Below are 17,785 nucleotides of genomic sequence, written 5' to 3' on the forward strand. Positions count from 1 at the left end.
ATGCTGAGAATTCTTGTTCTTTCTGTATATTTATTATATTTTAGTCTTAAAGAAATACTTGGTGATCCATTATTTTTAAGATGCTGAGAATTTTTGTTCTTTCTGTATATTTATTGTATTTTATTTTTAAAGAAATACTTGTAGATCCATTATTTTTAAGGTGCTGAGAATTTTTGTTCCTTCTGTATATTTATTATATTTTAGTTTTAAAGAAATACTTGGTGATCCATTATTTTTAAGATGCTGAGAATTTTTGTTATTTCTGTATATTTATTGTATTTAAATTTTAAAGAAATACTTAGTGATCCATTATTTTTGAGATGCTGAGAATTCTTGTTCTTTCTGTATATTTATTATATTTTAGTTTTAAAGAAATACTTGATGATCAATTATTTTTAAAGTGCTGAGAATTTGTTATTTCTGTATATTTATTGTATTTTATTTTTAAATAAATACTTGGTGATCCATTATTTTTAAAGGGCCGAGAATTTTTGTTCTTTCTGTATATTTATTGTATTTTATTTTTAAAGAAATACTTGGTGATCCATTATTTTTAAGATGCTAAGAATTTTGGTTCTTTCTGTATATTTATTGTATTTTTAAAGAAATACTTGGTGATCCATTATTTTTAAGATGCTGAGAATTTTTGTTCTTTCTGTATATTTATTGTATTTTAGTTTTAAATAAATACGTGGTGATCCATTATTTTTAAGATGCTGAGAATTTTTGTTCTTTCTGTATATTTATTGTATTTTATTTTTAAAGAAATACTTGGTGATCCATTATTTTTAAGAGGCTGGTAATTTTTGTTCTTTCTGTATATTTATTATATTTTATTATTAAAGAAATACTTGGTGATCCATTATTTTTAAGATGCTGAGAATTTTTGTTCTTTCTGTATATTTATTATATTTTAGTTTTAAAGAAATACTTGGTGATCCATTATTTTTAAGATGCTGAGGATTTTTGTTTTTTCTGTATATTTATTATATTTTAGTTTTAAAGAAATACTTGGTGATCCATTATTTTTAAGGTGCTGAGAATTTTTGTTCTTTCTGTATATTTATTATATTTTAGTTTTAAAGAAATACTTGGTTATCCATTATTATTGTTAAGATGCTGAGTATTTTTGTTCTTTCTGTATATTTATTATATTTTAGTTTTAAAGAAATACTTGGTGATCCATTATTTTTAAGATGCTGAGGATTTTTGTTTTTTCTGTATATTTATTATATTTTAGTTTTAAAGAAATACTTTGTGATCCATTATTTTTAAGGTGCTTAGAATTTTTGTTCTTTCTGTATATTTATTATATTTTAGTTTTAAAGAAATACTTGGTTATCTATTATTATTGTTAAGATGCTGAGAATTTTTGTTCTTTCTGTATATTTATTATATTATAATTTTAAAGAAATACTTGGTGATCCATTATTATTGTTAAGATGCTGAGAATTTTTGTTCTTTCTGTATATTTATTATATTTTAGTTTTAAAGAAATACTTGGTTATCCATTATTATTGTTAAGATGCTGAGAATTTTTGTTCTTTCTGTATATTAATTATATTTTAGTTTTAAAGAAATACTTGGTGATGCATTATTTTTAAGATGCTTAGAATTTTTGTTCTTTCTGTATATTAATTGTATTTTAGTTTTAAAGAAATACTTTGTGATCCATTTCTTTTAAGATGCCGAGAATTTTAGTTTTTTTGTATATTTATTGTATTTTATTTTTAAAGAAATAATTGGTGATCAATTATTTTTAAGATGCTGAGAATTTTTGTTCTTTCTGTATATTTATTGTATTTTATTGTAAAAGAAATACTTGGTGATCCATTGTTTTTAAGGTGCTGAGAATTTTTCTTCTTTCTGTATATTTATTGTATTTTATTTTTAAAGAAATACTTGGTGATCCATTATTTTAAAGATGCTGAGAATTTTTGTCTTTTCTGTATATTTATTGTATTTTAGTTTTAAATAAATACTTGGTGATCCATTATTTTTAAGATGCTGAGAATTTTAGTTATTTCTGTATATTTATTGTATTTTATTTTTAAAGAAATACTTGTAGATCCATTATTTTTAAGGTGCTGAGAATTTTTGTTCTTTCTGTATATTTATTGTATTTTATTTTTAAAGAAATACTTGTAGATCCATTATTTTTAAGGTGCTGAGAATTTTTGTTCTTTCTGTATATTTATTGTATTTTATTTCTAAATAAATACTTCGTGATCCATTATTTTTAAGATTCTGAGAATTTTTGTTCTTTCTGTATATTTATTGTATTTTATTTTTAAATAAATACTTGGTGATCCATTCTTTTGAGATGCTGAGAATTCTTGTTCTTTCTGTATATTTATTATATTTTAGTCTTAAAGAAATACTTTATGATCCATTATTTTTAAGATGCTGAGAATTTTTGTTCTTTCTGTATATTTATTGTATTTTATTTTTAAAGAAATACTTGTAGATCCATTTTTTTTAAGGTGCTGAGAATTCTTGTTCTTTCTGTATATTTATAATATTTTAGTTTTAAAGAAATACTTGGTGATCCAATTTTTTAAGATGCTGAGAATTTTTGTTTTTCTGTATATTTATTGTATTTTACTTTTAAAGAAATACTTGGTGATCCAATTTTTTTAAGATGCTGAGAATTTTTTTTTCTGTATATTTATTGTATTTTACTTTTAAAGAAATAATCGGTTATCCAATTTTTTTAAGATGCTGAGAATTTTTTTTCTGTATATTTATTGTATTTTATTTTTAAATAAATACTTGGTGATTCATTATTTTTAAGATGCTGAGAATTTTTGTTCTTTCTGTATATTTATTGTATTTTAGTTTTAAATAAATACGTTGTGATCCATTATTTTTAAGATGCTGAGAATTTTTGTTCTTTCTGTATTTTTATTGTATTTTAGTTTTAAAGAAATACTTGGTGATCCATATTAATTCATTTTTATTTCGAACTATTATTCTCATCTTTATTAGTTGTTTTCATCTTTATTGGTTGTTGTTTTTTACAATGTTTCGGCCAACTATTCCTCTAGAGGAATAGTTGGCCGAAACGTTGTGAATAAACAAGAACCAATAAAAAAAGATGAAAAACAACAACTGATAAAGATGAGAATATTTGTCTGAAATAAAAATAAATTAATATATATAATGCTCATCTCAAAAATGAATTCCAATTAAGGAATAATATATATATACCAATTGGTGATCCATTATTTTTAAGATGCTGAGAATTTTTGTTCTTTCTGTATATTTATTATATTTTATTTTTAAACAAATACTTGGTGATCCATTATTTTTAAGATGCTGAGAATTTTTGTTCTTTCTGTATATTTATTGTATTTTATTTTTAAACAAATACTTGGTGATCCATTATTTTTAAGGCTTTTAGCTGACAAATGGGATTTATTAGATTGCAGACTCTTTTTTGGACCATGTCCAATACTGAGACACTAATGGGAGATGCACCAACCCAGGTGTGGCAACAATGCTCCATACTTTGTCGAATGGTTGCCTTATAGAGGTACAGGATACTCTCGCATGATAAGGCTTGGTTTTAAGGTTCTGAGAAGATTAGTTCTTTCTGTATATTTGTTTTATTTTATTTTTAAAGAGATTTACATTAAACTGGCGATCCAAGATGTGAAAATGCCAAGAGCATAATTAAATATAATTGAGTCAAACTTTTCGTTTGTCATTGTTTTTAAAAGAGATATTTACATTTAAATGTAAAATGTATGTGTATGTCAGGTTTACTGGTGAGCGTTATGAAGAAGAAATGGAAATTGATGATATTACAGAGGAAGTAGAGAGCAACACAGTACAATACACAAACACAGACAGTCCTTCATCATTAAGACAAACCTCACACTGCAGAAGAGTGCCAAGAAACTTTTCAACACAAATGCATCGAAAATTGCACAAGTTCTCTGGTGCAAACAAAAAGGATCATGATAATTCATCGTGTGGTCACAGCGTGGGGGATGTAGAGGGAAAAGACTTATCAACTAATGTGTTGGAAAAATATCTAGTAGTTATCTGCCAATTGTACAGGAAGTACTAGTGATTTATCTATAGTGAGCCATTTACACCTGCCAAATTCGCTTTGTCTAGATTAAACACAGACACAGAACAAACTGTATGCAGTAGTACACACACACACGGATGGAGTGAGGCATGCGCAAACATGACATGGTTTAATGATATGCGTGCATTTCCTGTGACCTCTGACATAACTTTCCATTTCCCTTCTCTTCCTCTTTTTTGCTTGGCACCAGTCAGTGCACATGTATAAACACACATGCTTCATAAGCATGCAGTCGGAGAGCAGCAAACAGACTAGTGAGATAAGGCGATTGAGCCTTCACAAACTTTAATACCAACCAAAAACAATCAATTATTCATAAAATTCAACGATATTATTGAACTTTTATAAACATTCAGTTACACACATTTTTACACAATGAAACTTGCAGTTTATCTTCACCTTTTCGTGTACACCAACAAATGTTTTCATATTATTTTGTTTGTATGAAGAAATGTTTCTTGTATATTTTTTGTAATTCTATATTTGGTTATAATTAATTACGGTCAGAGTTACTGAACACGTTCTTATTTCTTTACCAATCGGTATATACAATCCCAACATATCTGTCCCTCAAGAGTATATAAGAAGAAATGGAAAAAGCAGTTTTTGTTTTGAGTGGATCTTAACAATGAATTGTAGAACCACGTCTTCCTTATTTACTAGGTACGGACAAAATGAATGGCGATGCTCAAAATGTATAAACATTTTGACCCCTCCCTTTACTTAAAAAATCACCAAAAAATCAGGGAATTAACCAATTTTAATGAAATTTTCAGTATTTATCAAATCATGATCGCAGAATATAATGAACTAATTATTTTTATTTAAATCCGAGTGTAAATGTATTATTTTGTTTAAAAAAGAAATACCTTTACTAAAGTTATGGTTTTCAGTAGTAAATAAAAAAACGCAATAATTTATTTTTGCTTTTTTATATAAATAAAGCATCGTAATTTGTAACAATGAAAATAAAATAATTTTTATAGGAACATTAGGAAAAAAAAGCCCCTAAATCCGTATTAATGAATTCTATATAACTTGAAGAAAAATGAATTTCTCGAACTACCGATATTACCATTGAATTAAGCATTGTTTATTTGATATTTTCACACCAAAAATTATAATTGCAAAAAATATTTCTACTTTTTTAAAATTACAGGTTTCGCATAATTTTTATATGCTAGAGTTTAATTTCCTTTCTCGCAAGAATGTGAAACTTTCGGCGTAACATTTTTTATATAATATTGAACAATAATTAAGAAAAAAAAATTAATTTAAAAGTAGGAACATACCTAATATTTACAGAACTTTAGTGTCTTTTGTAAAATATATGAGAAATATTCCAAAAATACATTGCTAACATCTACGATGTTTTATCTTCATCAAAACTAAAATAAATGAGTTTTAGTACTTAAAATAGAACTTTAGAAAATGGTTATTTTGTTTACATGAAATAATACATTTCTACTAAGAAAAAATATGTTTATTATATTCTGTGTTTTTTTAATTAAAGCAGTAAACTTCATTAAAACTGATTGACTTGGTGAAATATTGGTGAATTTTTAAGTGAAGGAAGGGAGACCCACTCCCTGTTGATTTTTTTTTTTTTTAATCAATATTATTCCTTAACCTTTTTCTACATTTTTATTTCAAAAATAAATATTTACTTTAAACATTGAAAATTTCCTTAACATATTAAATATCTTCCTGTGATGTTTTTAGTAACGGGGTTTTAACGTTTCATTTTAACAGAATCATACTAACAGTGCTGGCTGGACTATGTTAAGGTTTTCAATATAAAAATAATTTTCAAGCCATTTGAAAAAAAAAAAGAAACTTTAAAAACAAAAAAAAAATAAAATAAAAAGCCGATTAGAGTGATTTTTATAGTATCATTCTTCGTTTATATGCAATCATGGAATGCTGACTCATTTCTCTATTAAAACAAAGGGAATCATAATGGTTTCGACGCACACCTGTAGTAAAACAAAGGGAATCATAATGTAATAAAAATAGCTTCAAAAGCAATTAAATTAATAAATACTTACTTTTTGTTTGACAATCTGTTTTTAACAAAGAAACGATTATAAGATGAGTTAATTTAAACGAGACGAGTTTGACTCAACATTTTAAGATGGCGACCGGAAAAGCAAGTTCGCAGAAAATTGAAATATTTTTGAAATTTTAATCTGATTTTATTTATTTATTTATTTATTTATTTATTCATCTATTTATTTATTTTACATTCCGCAGAAAATTAAAATATTTTTTAAAAATTTTATTTTGATTTCATTTTTTTTTTTTTCGTATATAAATTTATTCAAATCATCACCACGCCGTAGGAAATGGACGATGATAGTCAATTCCACGATTACCTTTTTTTTTTTTTTTTAAATTTATTTATTTATTTGGCGAATTTTGTTAAATTTACGTTCCGCATCCCCGTGTTTACAAAGCCATTTGTCGGAAGTAACTTTAGACAAATTTTTAGCTACGGAGTTTTATTCAAAATGTACCTTTTTTTCTTTAATGCAAATATAAAAATATAAGTTTTATTCAAACAATCTTTATTTGCAGAAAAGTATAAACTTTATAATCATATGCTTAGTAGGCATTTTATTTTTTACTTTCATAATAAAAATGTATTATTTATCATTTCCGACAACCTTTATAATAATAATATGTTCATGAACCGTCTTTTTTTTTTTTTTTTTTTTAATATATTATGGATGGACTGCTTTTATTTTTATATTTATGAACTATTTTTCTCCAATAATATATTTATGAACCGTTTTTTTTTTTTTTTATCAATGTGATTAGAAGCAAGAAAGAGAAGTCTTACCGTGGGTGCTCAGCGAGTGAGTTCAGGCAAAGAAAAGGAAGAACAAACATGGCGGCCAGCATTTTTATTTCGTCCGTTCTCGCATAATCTCGTGTGTGCGTGAAGAGGGAACCTATGAAACGATGTTCATTTCTGGGTGCTGGAAGATGATTCCCGATCAGCCAGGAGAGAAGGCAACGAGAGAGAAGAGACAGAGGACTGTAGCGATAATCTTACTTGAACATTCCGGTTGTGTATTTGAGGTGAACCCCCCCCATTTCACATCAAGCTATTTCGGCAATGGCCAACGCAGGCTTAAGCAACATGATTAAGCCTTTTAATGGCGACGGTGATGTGGTGGCGTGGCTTAAAAAAGTGGACCTTGTAGCAAGGATTCAGAAGCTGGATGATGTGGCCGCAGTAATACCACTGTTTCTGGAAGGGGACACACTGGCCCTCTATTTGGAGCTCAGCGAGCGGGAACAGGGTGACGCAGACGCCATCAAGGGTTGACTGATCGAAGCTTTCGCAGAGGGGCCTTTCGAGGCCTTTAATAAGTTGAAAGAGAAGAGGTGGACTGGTGAATCTGTGGGTGTCTATGCGAATGAGATAAGGAGATTGGTTGAGTTGTCGGGCATTAGGGGACATGCCATGAATCACATAGTCAAGATGACTTTTGTTACCGGGTTCCCAGAAGAAATATCAAAAAGGTTGCAGCAGGTACCGGGAGTGGAGACGCTGGATGTGAGTGAGCTGCTTAGAACTGCAAAAATCTTGGTGAGCACCCAGCCCACGGAGCCTGGAGGAACGACAGCAACGGTACAGCAGGATGTGGGCAGAAATCTGCCAAACCCGGGGATCGCATGCTTTGAATGCGGGGGACCACACATGAGAAGAGACTGCAGGAAGTTCTTGCAACGGACAGTGTGTTACAAATGCAATTGAAGAGGCCATTTAGCGGTAAAATGCACAAGTTCGGGAAACTGGCGAGGGGAGGCCGACGCGCCAGCGGCCACCCCGATTCAAGAATAGAGGCGCACCCGCAGCAGATGCCCAAACAGAAGATTGCGGTGGAAGGACGGGAAGTTATGGCCCTGATTGACACTGGCTACACCACTACCATGGTGCACACTACCCTGATCGGAAGATGGAAAGGGAAGGGGGAAGTAGTGGCATTCGATGGGTCGCAAGTTAAGTGTCGAGGGAGGAAGACCGTCACTATTGATATTGCTGAACGTCGGATGAGGGTCCATGCAATTGTCACTGATTGCCTGGTGCCTGGCGTCCAAGCCATCATCGGAATGGATGTTATATGCCGCCTTGGAGGTGTTACCATCACATGTGACAACGTGAGGTTCGGACTAGCTGAGTGCGCGGTGATGGAGAACGCCCCCAGAGGGATCAACAAGGCCAGGGAGGAAAAAAAATTGTCAATCAAAGATCAGGACTTCCGAGCCGAATTTGATGGAGAGCGGTGGACGGTGGAGTGGGCATGGAAACATCAAGCGCCATCGCTGACAAACAGGGTGGCGTGCTACACAAATTCGCTTAGAGGAGGGGCGAGAAAGTAGTTTGAGCAGGAAGGCAACCGATGGATTGAGGAGGGGATACTGATGCCTTGGACGGATGATGTGGAGTCGGGCATTTTGCCATTGATGGCCGTTCTGCAAACAACTAAAGGGAAAGTAAGACCGGTCCTGGATTTCCGAGAGCTGAACGGCCATGTTAAGGGCAATACGGGAGGCGACACCGTAGATGTGTGCAGTGAGACCATTAGGGAATGGAGGCAGATGAATGGCGCATCTACGTTGGTAGATCTAAAATCTGCCTATTTGCAACTCCATGTTGCCAAGAAGCTCTGGAAATATCAGTTAGTCAAGTACAAAGGCAAAACTTACTGCCTTACGCGAGTAGGGTTCAGGTTAAATTTGGCACCCACGATTATGTCAATTATCCTCAGGAAGATTCTGGAGACAATGGGAAAGGGAGATGGGGTAGTGAGCTCTTACATAGACGACATTCTGGTGAATGAAACTGTGGTAACTGCCAAGGAGGTGGTGGCTCATTTGAAGAGGTTCGGGTTGGTCGCCAAAGAGCCGGAAAAATTAGATGGAGGGGCTGCTTTGGGCCTAAAACTGAAACGAGGTGCATCAGGCACGCAGGGGAAACGAGATCCCACAACTGAAGCAGGAGCTCAACAGACGTGAACTTTTTTCCATAAGCGGAAAGTTGATCGGACATTACCCCATTGCTAGCTGGCTTAGACCAGCATGCAGCTACATAAAGAGACACGCCGAAGGACGAGGATGGAATGATAAGGTGGGAGAAAGAACGGTCGCCATGATGGAAGAGCTCCTGAAATAAGCAGAACGGCAAGACCCAGTCCGGGGAACCTGGAACATACCGCGAACATTGGATGGAGTCGTGTGGTGCGATGCGAGCAGCATTGCAACAGGGGTCGTTTTGGAAATTGGAGGAGTAGTTGCAGAAGATGCAGCCTGCTTGAGGAAAAAGAATGACGTCAGCCACATCAATGTGGCGGAATTAGACGCGACAATAAAAGGAGTCAATCTGGCCTTGAAATGGGGACTATGTGACATCTGCATCAAAACAGACTCTGCCACGGTGTTTGTTTGGCTAAAGTCTCTCATTTCAAGCTTAAAAAGGATAAAAACGAAAGGGGCTGCGGCTGCGGAGATGTTAGTGAAGTGCAGGCTTGGGGTGCTGGCTGAGCTGATGCAAGAGTTTTGTTTGAAGCTTCGCGTAGACATGGTGGCTTCTGAAAAGAACCGAGCAGATGCTCTCACGAGAGTGAAAAAAACTGGCTGTTGCCAAAGAAAGATGTTGTTGCTGCATCAGATCTAGATGATGTTGGCGTGTGAGAACTGCACAATTTGCACCATATGGGGGTAGAGAGAACTTGGTACTTAGTGAAAAAAGTCGACCCGAGGATCACCAAGGAGCAGGTGAGGCATGTGGTCAGGACATGCGACAGATGTCAGTCGATTAATCCTGCTCCAAGCACGCATGAAGCTGGCCAATTGGAGGTGAGTGGGACCTGGGAGAGACTGGCATGCGATGTCACCCATTACAGGGGTGGACTTTACCTGACCATGATTGACTGTGGGCCCTATGGAAGAAGCTACGTGGAGGAACAGGCAATGAAATAGTGGCAATCCTTGATGAGGTGTTTTTGGAGCGAAGCCCTGTGGAAGAGTTGTTAACCGACAACGGGACTGTGTTCAAGTCAGTAGCAGTGACAGAAGTACTGAAGAAATGAAAGATCCAACAATTTTTCAGAGCTGCCTACAGACCTAGTGGCAACGGGATCGTAGAGAGAAACCACTGCACCATAAAGGCAGTTGCGGAAAGAGGAGGCACCTCACCTGAGCAAGCCGTCTTCTGGTATAACATGTCACTTAAACTGGGACAAGTACCAGAGACGGTCCTGCAACTGTCAATGTTTGCATATTCCTGGAGACATCCCAGGGTGGAGCCGGCAAGCCGAGAAGTAGAGGCCACAGGGACGATTAAACTCGGGGACGAGGTATGGGTGAAGCCACCGGGGGCGCGCTGCACCACACAATGGAGTAGAGGTCGCGTGACTGGGAGGAACACTAGTAACAACATTGTGGTGGGAGGAGTCCCGAGGCACATTCTAGACGTCAGACCAGTTGAGGGTGAAGCAGTGGAGGGGAGTGTGCAGCCACAGGAGGAGGATGAGACACCTCAGAGGCCAAGTAGAGAGAGGCGACCGCCACAGTGGATGAGAGACTATGAAATGTGATCTTGAGATCAGGGAGGCATGTGGTTAGAAGCAAGAAAGAGAAGTCTTACCGTGGGTGCTCAGCAAGTGAGTTCAGGCGAAGAAAAGGAAGAACAAACATAGCGGCCAGCATTTTTATTTCGTCCGTTCTCGCATAATCTCGTGTGAAGATGGAACCTATAAAACGATGTTCATTTCTGGGTGCTGGAAGATGATTACCGATCAGCCAGGAGAGAAGGCAACGAGAGAGAAGAGACAGAGGACTGTACTTGAACATTCCGGTTGTGTATTTGAGGTGAACCCCCCCCCATTTTACATCAATCAAAAAATAGAAATTTTATTATGAAATTTAGGTAGATGTTACCTTACGCTACAACAGAACACTAACCACTCTAATTTGTTTTTTTTTTTATTGGTATTCAAGGTCGCTGACAACGAATCTGATAATCAAACCCGCTGCAAATTTACCGTTTGCATGGTATGAATCCCTAGCCGTTGGGGCTATTTTGTGCCATTTCACCGAATTTAGGAAAATTCGTCTCGGGAAAACTCGTCTCCGGAAAACTTGACCCCGGAAAACTCGTCCCCTTTCGCTAGGTAGGAAAACTGGTCCCTTATTGAATAAATATCGATTGAAAACACATTTTATGATCGTTCTTGAAGGAGATATTGTTTTTTAAAATAGACTATAGCCCCCATAATATTTTTAAAAAATATTTTTATTTGTTTAATGTTTTTGTTTTTTTTAAATAAAATCGATTTTCGGGTTTGTATTACTGTACACATAGATTAAAAAAAGTTGTCAAAAAACAAATATATAACAAATAAATATTATCAAAGGCAAGATAAGTTATTTTTCTACCTAACTGGATATATTTTTCGTGTTTTTATTCAATGTAACATGTTTATTCAGCTCGAAAAGCATACAGTGTTTACCGATGTATTGGAAAATTCAAGATGGCACCCGACTCTCTCTTTAACACGGTAAGTTCAGGAAAAGATGTTATAATAACTAATTATAATAAACTAGACAAAATACTGTTAGAAATTCGCTCAATATATGTTACCGTGACATAAGTTGACATATATTTGATGTTTTTTTAATAGTATTTTGTCTAGTTTATTATTTATAACACCTTTTCCCAAACTTACCATGTTAAAGAGAGTGTCGGGCGCCATTTTGAATTTTCCAATACATCGGTAAACACTGCATGTTTTTCGAGCTGAATAAACATGTTACATTAAAAAAAAAAACACACACAAAAAATGTATCCAGTTTGGTAGAAAAGTAACTTATCTTGCCTTTGATAATATTTATTTGTTATATATTTGTTTTTTGACAACTTTTTCGAATCTATGAGTACAGTAATACAAACCCCGATTCCTCCAGCACGACCAGGAAAGGGTTACAATGGCTGCTCAATATCAGGGATTGATGACTAATGCATTCAAGAAGATGGCAGGTTTCACTAATGACAACAAATCTAGGTTCTGCCACACGAAATTGGAAAGTGTGGGTCATCTAGTATCAAGTTGCAAGGTTCTATTAGGGGATGGCAACTACACAACGAGATATGACGGACTATGTAAGTACATCCACTGGACCATCTGTAAAAATTTAAACATCCAATGTAGCAACAAATCCTGGGAACATCAAACTGAAAGAACAGTTGGAAATGACTTATATACCATACATTACGACCATGTAATCCCTATAGCCACTTACCTTGAAAATGCTGCTGTGAAACCTGAAGTAGTTATATGGAATAAGTCAGAGAGAGTTGCAACCTTGGTTGAAGTGAGCCTTCCTAATGATGGATGTCTGAACAGAGCTGAAAGGAATAAACAGACCAAATATAAAGGTCTCGTGTATGATATGAAAAGAAACTGGAATATTAGAGAGATATCAATCATGCTAGTTATTATAGGAAGCACAGGACTTATGAAGAAGAACCTGAAGTCCTACCAAGTGCAAAAGAGATCCAGACAATTGCACTTAAGGGAACAATGAGGATACTAAAGAGAGCTCTCGGTTGGGTTCAATAAAAAGCAGGGCAATGTTGGCAGTTGGTTTGGCCGCCCCATACCCAGCGTTACAATCTTCAAGGGAAGAAAATTAAGAAAAAAAACTTGTAAAAAAATATTGTAAAACCTGTACTGATCAGTAGTAGGTTTTAAGACTGAGAAGTTTTAGAGGAATACTTTCTGCTGGTGTGAACTAGTGGAGCGAGACTCTGGACGAAAGACCCTTGATCTAAATACGCCTTCTGATTGCAATTGCCAGGGAATAAAATCGATTATTTTTGCAAGTATGTTGATAAGACAGATAAGTAGTTATTGCATCTACACTAATCAACGATAGTTATTGCTAGTACAATTTTTGGCAATATCATTATTGATGAGCACTTTTGTAATATTTTCAATCACAAATTAAAACTATATAGTTGTATCAGCATTATTCATAAGAGCAAACGTTAACATAAGACTTGATTTTGATTTAACGATGTAGTTTTGCTCATCCTAGTACAGGATTCGAACCGGATTCACCACCTGTTTTTGTGTCACTGAACACTCAACAATAAAGCACACTCGACGAAAGTGGCGTTTAAAAAGGAAGTGTTGATATGCTTTGCTTTGACTACTTCATCGAACTATCACTAAGTAGATGTTGCTATCTGTTGTAGACCTATGCCAGGGATCACACATGAAAGAAACCAGAAGTAGTGTAAAGTGTACAAATATATGTATTTATCATAAAGAATACAGGAGCCACTAAAGTGGTATGAGAGGAACGTGTTCGTAGCAGTCAGTTAAACATGGTATGAATGTCTCCATTTAGTCTCCGAAGTTCTCAAACAGGGGTGATTTGTACCCCACAACACCCCACTTCCGAGCTTTTTATTCCCCTGGAATGACTGTATAGCTTTTTTCCTGGGGTTGATCTCCATCATGTCATATTATGAGTTATGTCCCCTTCGGTCAACTCTTTAATATAAAACAATACAAGAGTTGCGTCCCTTGTGGTTAGTAAAAATAAATACATGGACTTGCTCCATGGCTTATCTCGCTTAAATGTATCTTGTCTTCTGGTGTCTTTTTTAATAAGGTTCATCCCGTATCATATAATGAAACAAACATAATCGGAAACATCAGGGCGATCATTTTCCTTTTTCTGGAGGACCGGCGTTGTCCGGCTGCTTGTGGTCTTACCAGGTCGAACGTGTCATATATCTGGTTCATTACCTTCTCTTGTTCAGCAGAAGCTTGTCTTTCGTCGTCTGTGAAACATTTCCGAGTTTGATTTAATTGTTTCTTGTGAGTAAGTCTTGGACCTTTGATAATGTAAACCATTCGCCCGATCCTTTTATAGACCTTTCCTAGTTCCCACATCGTACTATTATTTTAGTATTTGGCGATGTCACCTATTTTGGCAGAAGTTTCTTGAAGACTGGCCCATTTTCCCTCGCGAATATTAACTCTGCCAGCGACATCTTTGATGGTGCGCTTTCATTTAGCACAATTCGGTAAACTTGTAAAAACTGCTGAAGCACCTTTTCTGAGGGCGTTCCTTTAGCCTTCTTCAGGGCTCTTTTCATTGTGTCTACAAACCTCCCTACCTTACGGTTCGATCGGGGATGATAGGTAGGCATCATCGTGTGGTTTACCTGGAAATCCTCGCAGAAGCTTTTAAAATCTGCTGAAGTGAATTGTGTGCCATTGTCTGACACTAGATAATCGACCCCACCAAACCTAGCATACAATTAGTGAAGAACACTAATTGTAAAATCCGTCGTTGGACTTTTACATCGGGATACCTCAGGCCATTTTGAAAAATTGTCTACCACTATTAAATAATAGTTTCCATCCAGTGGGCCTGTGTAATCTACATGTATTCTTTGACATGGGTGGCTAAATCGTATTGGTGGCGCTTTTGCAGCCAATGTGCATTCCTTACACGACTTTTCCGTGCCTTCTATATCAGTGTCCATATTCTTCCAGTAAATGTAGGACCTCATGAGGCTCTTCATTCGAGTAGACCCAGGGTTCCCCGTATGGAAATCCTCTTTGTAGTGCATCTGGCATCACTACTTCTTCTTGGTAAAATAGTACCACATTGCACATAGAATAAGCTTCCGCCGCTGATTCATCCGATTAAATTTTTTGTTTCATTTTTTGATGAAACTATCTTCTTCAGCCGCCCATATTATATCTTCCGAAGTGACTGGTAGTTCCTTGATCGCATTACATAGTATTTGTGTATAGTCCTTTTCACTTTGTAGTGACACTATTACTGTATCTTCCAGCGGTTCCAGCCCTGTCGGTGGGGCATTAGAATACGCCGACTGCCCCCCTGCAGAGGGTAAATGTCCCTCAATGGGGGTCCTGGATATGACCTTAAACTATATCCAGTGGTAAGGCCCCAGCTTGTGGGCTTTGGGGAGTGTGGAGCCACCCTTCAATTACCATTGCTCCGAGGTCAGCTCTGGCCCGGAGTGGTAGTACCTGTTAGGGTCCCAACTATGGGTTGAATAGAAACCGACGTGAAAACAACAAATATATTCTATTAAAAAAAGTTTTCTTCAAAATCTTTGGATTCGGCATTAAATAACCCGAAAAGGGTTGATATGCCGTAAAACAAAAACAATTAACCAACCAACCAGCGGTTCCTTTGATTTCAGGATTAATCGCGACAATCCATCTGTTTGACTTAACTTCGCAGATGTAAGAAATTCCATACTGAAATCGTAATTCAGTAGAATGGTCCCCCATCTTTGGAGTCTGTTGGATGTGTAAGTTGGAAGACCTTTTTAGAGCCAAAGATGGTTATAAGCAGCTTATGGTCAGTTTGCAATTTAAATTTACGACCGTGTAAAAATCGGTGGAAATGTGTAACTTCCGAATATGACCCCCAGTGCATCCTTTTCGATTTGGGAGTAATTCTTCTCAGCAGGCAGTAAAATTCTCAACGCATGAATGATCGGCTTAGTAGACCCATCAGGCATCTTGTGTAGAATGCATACCCCGATCCCATAAGAATTGCATCGGTTGTGGCAATAATCTCTTGTTCTGGATTGAAATGAGTCAGGGATAAATCTGATGTTCATACCTCTTTTAATTTCCTAAATGCTGCCTGGCACTCAAGCGCCTAATTCCATTTTTGGTCTTTTTAATACTACATGCAATGGCGCGCACAATTCATGCATGTTCTTAATGAATGTTTGATAATACTTCGCTAGCCCTAAAAACCCTGCAATGTAGTTACATTATGAGGCTCTGGCATGTCTTTTATAACTGTGGACCTATCCAGATCGGGTTTCCTCTGGTCCTTATCTATTATATGACCCAGGTATTTAATTCGTTCAAAAAAAATTCGCATTTTGTTTCCTTCAACGTGAAGCCGTATTCATTTATTCTGTCAAACACTTGAAATACATGATCTCCATGTTGTTCAACATTTTGACTACGCATACGAATATCGCCCAGATAGCCTATTGAGAAATCCAAACCCTTAGCAAAGTATCGATTACCTGTTGAAAAATTGCAGGTGCCACTTTTATACAAAATTCTAATCTATTGAATTTATAAAGTCCTTTGTGTGTTGAGATACACAAAAGTTTTTAGCTATCTTCCTCTACTAGGTACGCCCCGCTTAAATCTATTTTGGAAAAAAAAATCCGTAATTTAACTTAACGAATACTTAGTCTGGGTTTGGTAGTCGATAGTGATGGTCCTTGAGCGCTGCATTCAATCCAGTAGAAAAATCCACTCATGCTCTAATCTCATTAGATATTTTTCACGTATACAGTGGAGGCTGCCCACTAACTACAGTTATTAAGGGTCAAAATCCCAGTGTTAACTAGTCATTCCAATTTTTCATGATGCTACCTTTCATTATAGCATTTTTAATATAGTTGCTCCCTCTCCTTCCTCTTCCCAAACTCATTATATAATAATGTATCATCCCAATATATTTCGTACTTTAAATCTAATCTTATACAATTCCAAAATAATGCATAATAGTTAGAAAAATAAATTTACGTGTATACAATATATAATAAAATAAAATAAATGCGCAAGTAACAAGTTATATTCGATTAGAACATTACCACAATTTTTATTAGATTATATCACGGACAATTCAATAAAGTCTGATACGTGATTTTACTGATTAGATGACATAGTAATTTGATTTTTATTGGAGATGAGAATTAGGTTTATGTGCCTTAATCGGTCAGTATAAATAACCATGTTAGTAATTCTAAATTTTGTTGGGAGGTTGGTATATTTTTATGCATGCGTTATTTTCACATAGGTATCACACTTATCAAGGCCAAGAGGCCACTCTAGGATAAGGGTTAAAGAGTGTACAGTAGAAATTGGACAATATAGTAATCGTTAGTAATGGAAATTCTGTAAATTTGTTAACTTATATGGAACTGCTCATCAAAAACTTCTTTACATTAGACTTGAAGACAACCGTATTGTAGTCAACTGGAAAAAGGAAGACGGGTGTTTCTTGTGAAAGTTTGGCGAGGGGGGACCATAGATTGGAGCTTAGCCGAGCACTTGCCATGAAAATAATGATAAAGCAGAGACAAACTCGCAACATCTCTTCCGTGGGAAAGAGATTGCAGGGAAGAGAAAAGGACATCCCCTACGAGGCTACGAAATCTATTTTGAACTCTATTAAGGAAGGATAAGTCCTTTCTAGCAGTTCCTGCCCAAATGTAGCAACAATATTCCATCCTTTTTTTTTTTTTTTTACACAGTGATCACCACTTATCAAGGCCCGGAAGCCACTCAGGGATAAGGGTTATTGCAAGTACATCACTTTAGTGAGGAGATTTTATGAAGTGTTTAATTAGGGGGGCGGTTCATTAGGAATTTGTTAACAGTAGATTTTAAGACATCCAAGTTGTAGTCCGGAGGGAAGCAGGCAGACGGAACAGAGTTCCACAGGCGTGCAGTTCTAAGAAAGAAGCTTTGCTCATGAAATCCGCGTTTTGATTTAGGCACAGATATAGAGTGGGGGAAATTTTTCACAGTGGATTCAGCTAGACGGGTGTTTTTCGTGAAAGTTTGGCGAGGGGGGACCAGG

At 35.6% G+C, this 17,785-nt stretch overlaps 1 protein-coding gene and 1 long non-coding RNA gene across 3 annotated transcripts in view; one reads left to right on the plus strand and one right to left on the minus strand.

Moving 5' to 3' along the window:
- Nucleotides 1-7,753, minus strand: part of LOC145269817 (uncharacterized) — a 114,630-nt gene extending 106,877 nt beyond the window's left edge. For both annotated transcript variants that reach the window (XR_013865254.1, XM_080125534.1), the window contains exon 1: nt 6,148-7,753. The gene's annotated coding sequence lies outside the window, so the exon portion shown is untranslated. The remainder of the gene's footprint in view (nt 1-6,147) is intronic.
- The window catches only part of LOC145269818 (uncharacterized), a 343,013-nt gene that overhangs the window by 228,340 nt on the left and 96,888 nt on the right, over nt 1-17,785 (plus strand). The window lies entirely within an intron of this gene.

The sequence above is a fragment of the Euprymna scolopes genome, chromosome 45 (assembly GCF_053919585.1).
Source record: "Euprymna scolopes isolate OS-2025 chromosome 45, ASM5391958v1, whole genome shotgun sequence".
In the NCBI taxonomy this organism is placed as follows: domain Eukaryota; kingdom Metazoa; phylum Mollusca; class Cephalopoda; order Sepiida; family Sepiolidae; genus Euprymna; species Euprymna scolopes.